General features: G+C 38.0%; 1 protein-coding gene across 3 annotated transcripts in view; it reads right to left on the reverse strand.

Moving 5' to 3' along the window:
- Window positions 1-8,599, reverse strand: part of LOC129724538 (pancreatic triacylglycerol lipase-like) — a 36,665-nt gene extending 28,066 nt beyond the window's left edge. Inside the window, exons 1-2 of one of the 3 annotated variants that reach the window (XM_055679522.1) lie at window positions 8,440-8,599; window positions 7,711-7,986 (exon numbers count right to left, since the gene is read on the reverse strand). The gene's annotated coding sequence lies outside the window, so the exon portion shown is untranslated. Of the gene's footprint in view, window positions 1-7,710; window positions 7,987-8,046 lie in introns of all 3 variants that reach the window. The other 2 variants (XM_055679520.1, XM_055679521.1) reach the window with 2 other exon arrangements.
- Between the last annotated feature and the right edge of the window lie 2,138 nt (window positions 8,600-10,737).

Genomic DNA, 10,737 nt, shown 5'->3' on the forward strand with positions numbered 1-10,737 from the left:
TGCTTTTGGATGTTGATTATTACAGATGACTATAATGGAAAGCATTTGGTAAGAAAATTACATTAACACTTCAACGTGGTCCTTCTAAGGATCGTTTTTTTTTTGACGAAGATCTACGTTTTACGGCAACACTGTGACAGCGAGTGTGAATCCAAAACCTAAAAATTTCACAAAGGTCGGAAAATTAAGCTTTGCGGCCAAAAAAGTTTTTTTTTGTTCTAAATTGGTGGTTTTCTACTGTAGATGATTTTTTCAAAAACGCAATTTCTCCACAAACTTTTTTTCATATATTTTTGAAGTGCACAAGTAGGGCTCACAGGTTGACTGGGCTTACACGTGCCTACGTTTGATGTGTTTGATGGTAAAAATAATGAAAATTTCACATATTTTCTATGTGGCCTACGGCAGACTCTGTGGGGTTGATATGTTTTATTACTTTTTCAGTTTTAGGAAACTGATATAAGCTGATATAAGTTTGCAAAATATTGTATGCAAACATACCATAACAGTTCAGTAAGATTGTTTTATATTCCAACTTGTTCAGGAAAAACCATCTTTCTTTATTTCTGAAAGAGGTAATTTTGGAGGCGTTTTTCAACATGAACCGTTTTAGGTATCTTGATTTCGTTCAGAAATTATCAAAATATAGATCAAAAACTATAAAATCAAGTGTACAAATCTTCCTGGATATAAAATTCGTATTTCAGTCATTTTGGCTGCTTCTCTATATGGGGAACGTCTTATGTGCATTGAGAGGGTAACGAAAATTTTCCAATTTCAAATGCCCCAAACTCAGTTCAGTTTGCAACAGGGTTCGGGTGCTATTGATTTTGTTTGCGAGTAAAACACACAATGTTGGAAGATTTTTTTTCTCGCTTGTTTTCCGTCGGTCTAGTTTCGCCACTGTTGTGGCCAATCACCGACGCCCAGGGAGGCGACTCCACACCCAGGACCCTAACTCACGACCCGTTTATTAACGGACCGGCGCCAACGGCTTTACTTCCTCATGCGATGGAAGGCGTGATCCCAGAGATTTTTCGCCTCAGAAAATCTCCCGGTGTCGGCTAGGATTGAATCTAGACCAGTTGGGTTGGTTGTGAGTGGATCACGCCACCTCACAACCATCGACACCTATGTCGGCGGTGGGATTCGAACCCAGGCGTCGAGCGTGGTTGGCGGAGACGTTACCAACCACACTAGGCCCCCGCTACTATGTTGGAAGATTGCACATTTATTTTCGAAGAGATGAGTAAAAGCAGTTCGGATCGCACAGTAGACTCCGTTCGTCTCGTGCCAGAGATCTTTCACTCTTAAGTGAAAATGAAAGCATTCGTCAATCGCACCTTTCAAATATAGGTGACGTACACAAGCATCTGCGAGACACACGAAGATTTTTTGCACAAATTTCCTTTATGCTTACAGCAATCGATTAGAAAAGTAGCTACGCGTTCACCAAAATGCGGTAAATATCAATTCGGTGATGTTTTTGTGTTTTTATTTTGTTGGGATTCGAACCACTGCGGCCATTGTTTTGGTCTATTGTGGTATATCTACCCATGTTTTTTTTGCACCAGTTCAGGATGACAAATTATCATAATGGGTAATTGCCATAGTCTGATTGTGCGAGTTACCTCAATGTGATATGATTTTTATTATTAATTCAATGAGTATTTCCTAACCATATTTCAGACGGGGTTGTGACTGGCATGTGAATGATTCCAACGCTTCCAAAGCCGCCTTATTATCGTTTTTCAGACAGATTGCAGTGCACTGCAAGATGGAACAAATTTCTGTCAAGAAAACGGTCGTCCAACATCCCAATGGTATTGAAATATTCAGTGTAGGATCAGTAATCCCTGCTCCCGTATTTTTACCCATTTTAATTCGTCTGTATGAAAGATGATAAAAGATGATCCTGGTGGAGTAGTTGGTTCCCTTGTTTGCCAACTTTGACGATTATTGGTATATCAAGGTTTAGTCTAGATTTCATCCAGTCTTCGTTCTCTACAACTGGATTAATTTCAAAATCTTTCAGTTTACCTAGATGTCCAGTGAGATTACCATCTAAAAAGTAGTATTTCCTTTTTAGTCTTTAGTCTCAGTTTCATTGTGTTCATATTGGTGTAATGGAAGCGTATTTAGAATGGCATTTTAGGTCTTCGACGCGACGGTATATTTCGCATTGCCCACGTTATAACAACAACAACAATATCGCACGCTAATCTGGGAGGGGCTAATGCGGTCTCGATTAGTTTAGTTTAGATTAGTTGAGAGAATTCGTTATCGATATTGTTTTTGGCACATTTTGCATGCTGTAGAATAAGTACAACGATACACCGTGCCCCAGTGCTGAGTCAGGAAAATTTCCAGCTCGAAAAGTTCCTTGATCTGATCGGGAATCGAACCCGATATCACAACCGTGTGGGAGAGCTAGCCGACCGACATCGCTAACCACAGAACCACGGGGACCACACGTTATGGACATGCTTACTAAGCGTAGTAATTTTTCAAGTTTATTCTTGAGCTTCCTTTTGCTTTATTTTGGACCATTACAACAGGGCAGCATATAGGATTCTAACCGTTTTAATCCAGTGGATCATCACAGCTCCAATTTAGTTTTTTATCTAGTATAGCTCCTAGATATATTGTATCACTTCGAACGAATATTTTACAACGGATCCATTCAGTGTTAGGGTTCTCAACGTCGTCTTCTTTCTGTGAGTGAATGGAACCAGTACCGTCTTATTATTTTAAAGCCTTCGTTTTGGCACCACTGTAAAGTACAATTTAGTGCAGATTGCATCCTATTTGTAATTGTGTTGTCGAATTTTCCACGAACTATTATAACTAAATCATTAGCAAAGCCGATTACTTCAAAACCCTCAGCTGCAAATTGATTGGGCAAATCATCCACAATAAACAGCACTCCACCTTGAGGACATCTCCTTGTGGTTTTCACTGTTATTGATGAGCCTCCCAATCCTACACACACCTTTTTTCTGGTTATCTTTCCATTAAGCTTTTCATTGAGTAGTTTAACGCATTATCAAAAGCACCCTCTATATCAAGAAATTCTCCTAACGCAATCCCTTCATTGTCAAGTGTATTTTCTATTTTTGTCACAAGACTATGCAATGCAGTGACTGTAGATTTTTTGTATCGACAAGCACTTATTTAGACTTATTCAGAGGATATATCTGCATATTGCATGACCCAATATATTCATCCATTATTTTTTCCATAATCTTCAACACAGTTGAAGCAAGACTTACTGGCTTGAATGTCTTTGGAGTTTCTTAATTCTTTCTCCCTGCTTCAGGAATAAAGATAGCACTCCATATCTTGGGTATTTTCCCGAACATTAGACTTACTGTAAAAATGTCCTGTCTTCTGAAAAAGTGCAGGGTGGCTCGAATAGTTCGAATCAATTCACTTTAGATTTGGTGAAAATGGTATTAACTATGTTTGAAGCAGTTCCTGCAGTCCTTATTGGCCTACAGTCGTCTGCTTTCGAGTTCTCCCTTTCGTCACATGATCCTATTAAAGAGGCATTCCATGAAAAATATGTAAAAAAATATTTTTCGGCAGCAAATTCTAAGTAAGCCTGAAAAGTTCCGTAACTTTAAAAACCTCTTCTATTGTAATCATAAAACAATCACGAAAACCGGGTCAAAGTTGACCATGTTCGTTGGTAGCGGACAAAGATTGCATATTAAAGATTGCGACGGTTTAATAACCAATTGCAACTAGCGGAAAATTAAGTACGCGACTTTGTGCAAGTGCGGTTCCACTAAGGTTAAATTGCTTCTGCCAAGTGAACTGACAAATGTGTAATTGTAATCGTTTGCATAAGGAAATGAATGGACGGTTATGTACGTGGTTGAAAAACTGTTGAATGAATGGTGGAAAGTAAAGGAAAAAAAGAGCTTACGGTAAGTACATGAAATGCAATGTAGTGGGTTGGAGAGGCTGAAATTTCCGCTGCACGTTATGATATGTATGTTACGGTACAACGCTCGAAAAAAAATGCCTTTCCCGGGTTAGCTGATAAGTATGAAGATGTGAAGTTTTAAGCCAAAAAAATCAGCTGGAAATGACGGCCATATCAATTGGCAGCGCATGCGCACAATTAAACTTTATTTATATACTATCAAAACATGCCATCATCTGACCAGCGATTGTATACTGACTGGCTTTTTTTTCGTGTTTCGTCTGCATGTGCTCACACCGGTAGTGTATCGAATACACTCTTAAAATTTTACGTAATTTTTGCACCTGTTTGTTTTGACTCGTCGTTCGTAAAAACCTCGCTCGATTCAATGCTACACATAGAAAGATGCTTCACGGTGGGTACCTCATTATTGGTAATCATTTCTAGCAATTATTGGCGTCAAGAACACGAAGAACATTCTAGAGCAGGAAATTCTTGTTTTTCAACCGAACACGCCTGACCGGATTGGACTGCCACCGAACCGGTCGCCAAGAGCCGGCTGAGTACGAGTGCGCAATGAATTCCTTCTAGAAGCTCCGTCGGTTGAGCTGCTGAGCATCCAAATCGAATCGGAAAGGTCAGAGCACTTGAGAGTGAGTGCATGAGCTGTACAGTTAAGAGTTTGTACAATGCAGCCCGTGATACTTTACAGACAGCTGGCTCAAGGATATCCAGTATATTTCGCAACAGATCTTGAACTGCTAGGCACGACACACGAACAGCATGAGTGCACCACCGCATGGGAGTTCATCTGTGGAGAGGAGTTATGCATGCACATAACGAGAGAGGTTGTTGCAATTGTTGGAATTCTTCTAGAGGTCGTCAGTAAAAAATGTTTTGGGATTGATTCCGCTATTATCTACTGGGGTAGAGTTTAGGTGTGTGAAACCTTCAACCGAAGCAGTTCATGTGGTGACTGCAGTGTGGCCTCAGGGTTTTCGTACACAGCTGGAAGATTGATGATTTTTAGTGGTGCTATTTGTACCGGCTGTTCGAAGGATATCCAATGGTTTCGTGAAAGAAATATATGATGAATAGTTTAACTCTAATTCATTTCCTGGTGACACTGATTGAGACTCATATAATTGAGTTTGACCTTGCTTGGTGTTACCCAGTGTGCACCCGAGCTTAACTTTAACTGGCAAAATCAATACCATCGAAGGTCGAATCGTTGCCAGATTGTTCCGCTTCCGTGAAAATGAATGGCAAAAGCGAAAGCAAAGTTTCGCTTTCCTGTTTACCGACTTCCGAGTTGTGATGGTCTCATTAAATAAAAGAACGTACCATTCCAATTGGGCTCTCAAGTTCATACTTTGTTATATGTTCGTAATCAAATTGCAATGTTGTTCCTCAAAGCATTCAATTTTGCTAATGTTTTTTCAACCGTTTATGGTAAAAAATGATTTAGGGCTGTCATGTTTTAGTGAATTACTAGAAAAACAGTCACTATTTTTCTTGACTTTCACTTGCAAGTCACTGTCACATTGAATCGTAATGGTATTTTGTTTTGGGATTGATTTGTGTCAAAATTTAATTTTTTGGCTCAAATCTCAACATGATTCCATTTATATTCATACTTAGCACTCAAAATTTATGGTAATCGTAAATTGAATGATTCCTTCAAGCTGAAAAGATTGATGTAACAAATTTGCACCGATTATTAGATGATCTTCGGTAGTTCAATTAACAGAGACTTTGAATATATAGCAAAAAGTGATCATAACGTTATTCATATATTACAACAGCAATTTTTTATCAGAATTCATTGAAAAGTTATTATAAAACCATCATATTTTTATCAAAAGACCTAAAAAAATTCAATATAAAAATTAATTAATATGAACAAACCATAAACTAGACTAAAAAACAGAAGCAGCACTTCTTGGATTTTCTCTTGTATTTCCGATATTTGAAACATAATAAAAGTCATAAAAATCAAACGCTTTCAAAACAAAATTTTAATCTAATTCCAAAATGATTAAAAAGAGTGAAGAATGTGCTTTGAAAATCCTTTAAAAGTCAGTCTAACAAGGCTTGCACAAATTTTACCAAAAGTTGTAATTTGAAAGAAGTCCTGCCTATGTAGATGTAAAAATTAGAAAGTGTGCCATGAAATGGTCATCAGAACTTAGTTAAATTAATTTCAGAACAATTTTAGAATCATTAACTCATTTAGAGAAGGCTGAAAAATACAATAATAGAAATAGCTGGTTGAAATAAGAAAGTAATAAAAAAAATTGAATAACAATCAGTCTTCAAAAGTTCATGCAAGGATTACTGAAAAAAAAAAAAAATTAAGGTAAATGAAATGGAGCTAAAGAAACTGGTCGACATTAAAATTGCCCCAAAGCTCAAACTAGAAATAACGGAAGATTATAACTTTTCAACCATTCCTGTGGGTTTTAGTGCTCCTAGCGAATGTAGAAGTGCATCAGAAGGCCGCAATATTGCTCGCCGGGTTCGTCACTTCTACGTTTGCTTACAGGAAAACTCATTAAAGTCTCTGAAGAAGCTATCGTTGTCACCAAAATTAACAGGAATGATTGAAAAGCTATAATCTTTTATTTCGGTTTGAGCTCTAGGGTAACGCCTGTGTTTACCAGTGTTTTTAGTGATAAAAGATTCTAACAATGCAAAAATCTAAACATCTGAAAATCTAAATAACAAGAAAAAAAGTTTGAAAATTATTCAATTTTTTCAAGCTCAATCAAATTGTATAGAATCCTGGGATATCGGTGTGAACAACACCATGCTTATCCGAAAATACGGAAGTCATGAAGATTCACATTTGTGACAGTATCAAATAAAACCTTTGATTTTTTTTTGTCCAAGTGATAACCGCGGTGACTCTGAAAGCTGGTGACGAGTTACAGATGCATCTATTTTAAAATTTTATTTTATCGTTTATCGTTAAGGACCAAAAACATTAACCAGAACAATCAATTGTAGGAGATACTGAACACAAAACTGATTTTTATCTCAGTCCGAAAACGATTCCAATCCACAATATTTACAGTTGGTTTACCTCACACTAAAGCGCTCAAGTAGTTGTATGATTGCTTTATTGTTATTCGCTTTCAAAGAAATGTTATCGTTGTTTAATCTAATAGCTCGTTCCTGGGTGACAAACTCTGGAGTGTTTTTTTTAATATTTGTCAAATCATAACAAAATGCTTTTGATACAACGCTCGATTAGACTCTGACTTTATTTACGCTGACGTGTCGTTTCTCATAATACATGTTTGAAAAATAATACACTGCCCTTTGCTGCAAGCAATAAATCGGCACCAGTAAACATTCAATTCGTTCTAAGATTCAAAATTCATTGACCATGCGAATTCTCATTTGATTCCAATGAAACTTGGAAACCGATCACGCAACTACTAAGTCTGATCCCGGCCCTGCCGGGTCATTGAATTAGCTATTACGTTGATAATTAACATTCACATCAACAGGGTTGTTTACCTTGTCCCGTTGTTGGATAGGTCACCTTCGAGTATTGTTCAACTTTTCATAAACTCGTACAATTTGCATCCTAATTGGAGCAATGGCCAACCCACTTCAGTAAAATACACATGTACACAAATAGGCGTACTTGAATGCGGCGCTGGGCAAAGCGCTAGAAGCCCCAGCCGAACAGTGTACATAATAAAGCAAATAAACATTGCCAAGAAACAACACGCTAAGCCCAAAAGAAAGGGAAAGCATTCGAGACTTACGATTGCAAAAATATGCATCAAAGCTGACGTTTTCTGCTTGCTGCCGTCGAGTGAGCCAGTCTTTGGCCTGTTTCCCTATGCACACTCTTTCTATCCAATAAATTGTGTCTGAAAAGCTAAACTGGTCGCCCCTCGCGTCCGTCACTTCCTCCGTCTCGTGCTGGTGACGTCTGCGGTCACTGATGATGTGTCGATGTTGCTTGTGCAGAAAGTTTTCCCTATCTACACCGTGTTGCACCGTTAAAACACAAAATTCACTTTCTGTGTGTTCACTTGCTAGATATATAGGAATAATTAAAGAAAGAGAGAGGATTCGTTATCAGGAAGAAGAAATACCTAATTGACAGGTCACGATTTTATTTTGTGTGAGGATAATTCTTCTTCCAGAGGGTTGCACTTTTCAAAAAAATGGCACAAAACAATCACTGCTTCAATAAGCTCCTAAGTTCAGTTCCAAGCATTCACCAAATCTGACTGATAATTGAATAAACTATTTTAAGGTCATTTTTTTGGACATTTCACTCAGGAAAACACACTCGCGAAGCACCCGCACGTGAACACATTCGTCGTGGACCGCGTCGTCACAAAGTTGCGCACTTCTTTGCCGAATTTCGAATCGTCTCACGCGGTACCAAACTTTGCGGGGCCCCGTTGGTGCTCATATGTGCAATCGCGGCAGATGCAATCTTTTTTTACTTCGCGTTCACTGGAATCGATCGATTGACCAACCTTTGTGCGACTGCTATAAAGCTACCGCTGCCGCCGCCACGGAACGTGGTGCAATTGGAACCGATGACTGGTGATGGAATGGAAGTAATACTCGAAACGCACGCGCGCACAGAAACTCGTAATGCAGCACTCAGTGCGTGCTCTCTTGCTAGCAGCTGGTTGGAGACTAACGCGATCGTACCCAGTTTCTGCTGTTTTCTTTGGTTTCGATTTTTCGCTGCCCTGCGATCGAAGGAGCAATCGGTGCACACTCACTAGCCACTCGACAACGACGTCGGTGACGACGGTTTTTGTGTAAATTTGCTGGCCTTTATAATTTATGCTATTTTTCTCGCTACTGATTAGACAACTTTTCGTTCTGATTAGCCGTATTGTAAATGGACATTAATAAACTTGAAAAATAAAAATGAAAATTTTTCGATTTTAATTCCCAGTACATTCATATAAATTTATTCTATTCGAAGGGCCTAACACATTATAAATATACGGATCGAAAAAATAAAACGACAATCAAAGATTTCTTCACCATCAATTCATTTCCAACTCGGAATTCAAAGCAAGTGTCGTAAATGTCGTCTGGGCTCCATTGATATGACGTTGATGAGCTCCACGCCGTCATTCAGTATGCGACCTTCACTTTGGATAAAATGCGTGCAAGCAGCGCCAGCAGCGATTACCGAAACAGTTAGAATAACTTTGAATAAATATTCTCTACGCTTGATCGTAAATAACAACGCGACCTCCCGCAAGATCGGGTAGTTTACCTCAATCAATTCAAATCGGATTGCAATCGCAGCCTTTCAGATAGCGTCAATCCACAATCGCATGCATGATTGCGAGCGAAAGTTTTTCAATCGAACAGGTTCTTAACGGTTATGTCATCCTAGCGGTCTCGCCTACCGGAAGCCTTGACATTACCGTTTGATAGGCAGCACGCATGGCTGCATTGCGTAGCGAAGATTTATTTGTTTTTATGTACCGAGAAAATGACAACCGATAGCGGAGCAAATGGAAACAAAAAGAAGAAACGGTCGAGGCTGCATAGATTAGCGAAAACAGGTTCGTTGCTTGGAGCATCGTTCAGGTTCTTTGAAGCGCGTGGATGAAGATTTCGGTTCGGTTAAGGTGTGTCAGCGTCAGCGCATATTCTGTGTTGCTAAGATCAGAGTTCTCGAATTAGAATTACAATGCCTCCACAGTTATGGGACAGCTACAATTATGGGTCACTTTTACGCAAGTACGTCTATTCTCACGAAACTGAACAATTTTCATTAGCAGTGGTATTTTTTGTATCTCACTAGTAACCTCATTTATACGATTAAAATAATATAAAGTTTAAAATGTCACTAAAAACTATAATCCTGCTCGGTGCAATAAGTGAAGTGACCCATAATTTTAGTAATGTTACATTTTACGGTGCACAATTGTGGGTCAGTCCATATTTTGGCTTTTTTTATTACTTTTACATGATTTTTTTATTACTTTTACATGATAATGCATCAAGACTGTATGAAACAACTTATAATAAGTTATATTATAATAAGCTTTTACAACAATAAAATAACTAGCGTTATGTATTTTGACGATTTTATAGACTAAATGATTTTGAATGCCAAAAGTGACCCATAATTGTGTCTTTTGCTATGTAAGTGATATTTTTCTTCCCAACCGATTTATTCGCATCAACTGCAGTGAAACTAATTGAATAACTAAACGTGAAACTAAGACGTCATGAAAAATAAGTTTGTACTTAACAAGAAAATATGAACTTTAGCCCAAAATTACAAACTCAGCAAGACGCAATAATGCTTCTGAAGGAGTTTAAAAGCCAAAACAGAAAAAAACTATTTCAAACTAATAGTAGATTGGCGAAAAATTATAAAATAAGCTAAGAGTAACGAAAATACGGTCTTGAAGCCAGGAAATTCCAAAAGAGAATTAACGCTAAATCGAGCCAGGAAGAGCTGAGAAACACTTAAAGGCCAAAAAAAAAATAAAAAAAAAAACTGATTTTAAACTAAACTCAGATTTACAAAAACCTTTTAAGGCCAACATAGGCCAAGCAAGAACAAAATTTAAAAAATGGTGAGAACACGTTTCTCAAAATTAGAAAACACCAAAAAACATAAATACTTAGAAAGATGAAAAATCGCTTTTTAAAGAAAACCCAAAAGAGGAGAATAATCCGAAATTAACCTTAGGAGGGGAAATATACGTGTTGCTGCAATCATAGGCCAAAAAATAATAATCCCAAATTGGTATCACAATGGCAAATATAGGCTTCTAAAGGCCATAACA

This window comes from Wyeomyia smithii, chromosome 2, assembly GCF_029784165.1.
Source record: "Wyeomyia smithii strain HCP4-BCI-WySm-NY-G18 chromosome 2, ASM2978416v1, whole genome shotgun sequence".
Lineage (NCBI taxonomy): Eukaryota > Metazoa > Arthropoda > Insecta > Diptera > Culicidae > Wyeomyia > Wyeomyia smithii.